Here is a 3,617-nt window from a genome sequence, read left to right as displayed (position 1 = left end):
TGATAATGACATATCAACTGTTACTTGTTAAAGGTTTATTGACCAATAGTCTACAAGATATACATACGTACATAGATATATACACAATGACAGACTACATGTACATTCAAATACTCCAATGAGGCACCAGCCCGCCGCCGGTGGAGTGGCGAGATGATGAGCTGCTCTCCATCCTCTGAGCTGCCGCAGCTGTGGCGGGCAGCTGTGTTAGTGAGGTGGGGGTGGCGCCCTTACCGCCCTCCTCATCCTGGAAGCCGTCATACAGCTCCTCCCTGGTGCAGCAGCCCAGCCTAACACGCTGCACCAGCACCACGTCGTCAGCGTTCCTGGTTAGTGGGCTGCTGCTGGTGCTATTGCTGGTGGTGGTGGGAGGCGTCGAGCGGATGATAGCGAGAGAGAGAGCGATACTAATAATGATACATTTTTCTATACACACACACACACACTACACACAAGATCACGTGGGCGCACAAAAAAAAAAAGTTTCAAAAGTTTCAAAAGTTTATTTAGTAAGAGGGGTTACAAGTGAAGGGGTAGAGTGTACCAAGACTGGTACACTGGAAGAAAAAGCTAGGAAATATAGAAATACAGTAGGAGTTAAAAGTTGCCGGGCGGTCCGGCCTGCTGCTGTAAAGTGATGAATGTCACAGGGCAGTACGTGATGGGTCAAGGGTGGAAACCGGAGTTCCCGGAGGAAAACCACCCATACTGCTGTGAGAGAGTGAGAAAGGGCAGGGTTACATGAATCCTTATATCATCCTTAATACATACATTAATTGTACAGTCTACAGAAGGCTACAGGTAAGTACATGTTAGTGGTTACCCTTCCCACAGCAGCACAGATGACTTCTGGGTGGAAACCGGAGCTCCCGGGGGAAAACCACCCGTGCTGCTGTGGATGAGATACTGGTTAATGAGAAAAATAGCTAAATATACATGTATGTACAATGAAAAGTTCAATGAAAAGTTCACAGAAAAGTTCACACACATGAGTATCCTTTCACATGTAGTGGCACAAAAGGAATGTCTTTATCGGTTAGTGGTCGCAATCGGTGAACCCTGCAGCCATGCGGCTGGCACGGTATGGTCACAGTCGGTGGCCGGTGGCGAAGACGTGGTTCGTAGGGCAGCCGTGGGTGACGTCGGCACGATGTCCGTCCCGGCACGATCCTCATCTGTGCGTCCCTGGATCTCAGCCCCACTGCTGGGAGTTTTGCAAGCATCCCGGAGGTCAGGTACCCCTTGCTGGAACGTAGGCCAGTGTCCCAACAACTCAGGACGTAGGGCGTGAGGGAGGAGCTACACCGAAGAAACTGGCACTGGGGCTCCCGTCGGTGTCATCTGGAGATGTCATCAGTCCTGGCAGGTCCACGAGGTGCCTTGTCTTCGCTGGTCCGCTGCACCGTCATCTCCCTGGTCTTCGTCTCTCGATAGGCTGCAGGCTCTCTCCCAGTCAGCATCACATTTCGCAGTTCGCAGGTCGAATGGTGGCATGAAGAAGCCGGGATGAAGTTTCTGTTTGGGATGTAATATTTACAAGTACAAAATCAAAGTAATGGGAGTGAAGCGTGAATTGACACAGGTGATGTAATTTAGATATGGAGGTGGACTAATGTAAACGGAATTTTAACTTTCACCTGTATCTTGGCTCTGGTTCTCCTTCTTGCAACTGTAGGAGACTTCTTGGGAACCAAGCGTGCTGCCTGTCTGGAGTCTCCTCGTGCAGGGCCTGTAGTTCACAGTACTGGTCCCAGCCCTCGTCCTCCATTCGTTCCCAAACCTTGGTGGCCATCTCATGGAGTCTGACGTTGAGGGCTGGGAGGACGCGGCCTCGTGAAGCGATGCCGAGGTGGTGAAGTCGTCCCATCTGGTACCGAAGGCGAACCTCAGGGCGCTGTTCTGCACTTTCTGCAATCTGCTGATAGCTGTTCTGGAGAGTGCATGCAGAGGAACAGGAGGATAAGAGAGAATAGGTAGAACTAGAGCTTTTACTAGATGGAGTTTAAGACCAGTGGCCAAGTCCCTAAAGCGGTACAACCTGGCGAGGGCTGACTTTGCTCTTGCTACCCTTTGGGACACGTGAGAGGTGTATCCCATAGAGGCCACAGACAGTCCCAGGAGTGAGCCCCTGGGACTGAACTCAATGTCATCCCCATCCACAAACAGTGGTGCGGGGGTTTTTGTAGCAAGGGGAATCACAGTGAACTTGGCCATGTTGGTCCTGATCCTCCACTCCTTCTCGAAGGCGTTGACGCGGGTGATCTCTCTGCTGGTACGGGCGTTCGTCATTCTACTGGAGCGGCCTGGATGGTGAACAACCTGTGAAACATCATCGGCATACAGTATGTTAATACCAGCGCCTGCGAGAGGGCAGTCGCTGGTGTAGATGTTATAGAGAGTGGGTGACAGCACACTTCCTGTGGGACTCCTGTGGCCAGGGGAAAAGTGGGCCGATGTGGCCCCACTCTCACCCTGGCTGTCCTATCCTCGAGGAAATCACAAAGCAGGCGCTCAACCGGGCCAGGCAGACCCAGGCGAAGTATCTTGTACTTCAATCCTAGATGCCAGACCCGGTCAAACGACACGTCCCTCAGAACCAAGTTACAGCGGAAGCTGTTGGCCTGGTGCAGGGCCATAGTCTCCGTGGCCAGTGCAATGGCGTGCACGGTGCCCCTCCACTTCTGAAGCCATACTGCGCCGGATGAAGGTAGTTACCCATCTCCAGATAGATGCGTAGCCGCGAGGTGACAATCCTTTCCAGCAACTTCCCCGGTACCTCAAGCAGGAGATGGGCCGGTAGTTCTCCGGTCTTGTGGGAGGCTTGCCGGCCTTCGGAATCATCCTCATCTCGGCCTGCTTGAACCCGTCGGGAAGTAACCAGCGGACAGTGCAGCATTGAAGATATCCCGCAGTCTGGAAAGGCAGAATCTGAAAGATGCGAGTATACTACTGTTAATCTTACTCGCCCCAGGACACGTCGGCCTGCCGCGTTTGATAGCTGAGGCCAGTTCCTGAGTCGAGATAAGACAGTCTAAGGAGAAGTACCAGTAAGACGGGCAGGGTCGGCGTTTTCATAGGGGTAGGTTCTTTGCACGGAGGCTGCCATGTAATCCAGCACCTGGTCGTTGTCATCAAAGTCGTCGTCATAGTCTTCTCTGTAGATGCGGTCCCATATGGACGTGAATAGTTGTTCTTTGTCGGCGTTCGTAAACTTCTTGTCTCCAGCGTGGTCTATTAGGTAGCTGTCTTGTCCTGAAGTCTTCCCGGAGAGACGCTTTAGCTCCATAAAACTTCCTCGGGTCTCGGTAGTTGGCAGCTAGGCCAGCCAACTTCCTTCCCCAGTGCTCTCTAGCCTCAGTCTGTCGTACGTCCTGCAGTGCAACCTTTAGCTGGTTGTACCGCCTGAAATCGTCACGGTTCCATCCTCTCAGCATTGCTCTGTCTCGCAGTGCTCGAAACTGAATTCTGAGCAGCTGCGTGGCCCGAGAAGGCCGAGGGCGGACTTAAGTTTGTATGTCGTTTGTGGTATGTATCGGACCGCAGTCGTCCTGACAGTGGTCATCCATGTTTCTAGTGCGTCGTCGATTTCCTCTAGGGAACCGTAAGAGATGTCTGGA

Source organism: Portunus trituberculatus, unplaced genomic scaffold, assembly GCF_017591435.1.
Source record: "Portunus trituberculatus isolate SZX2019 unplaced genomic scaffold, ASM1759143v1 PGA_scaffold_482__1_contigs__length_8617, whole genome shotgun sequence".
NCBI classification, from domain to species: domain Eukaryota; kingdom Metazoa; phylum Arthropoda; class Malacostraca; order Decapoda; family Portunidae; genus Portunus; species Portunus trituberculatus.
This window is presented reverse-complemented; position numbering follows the sequence as displayed.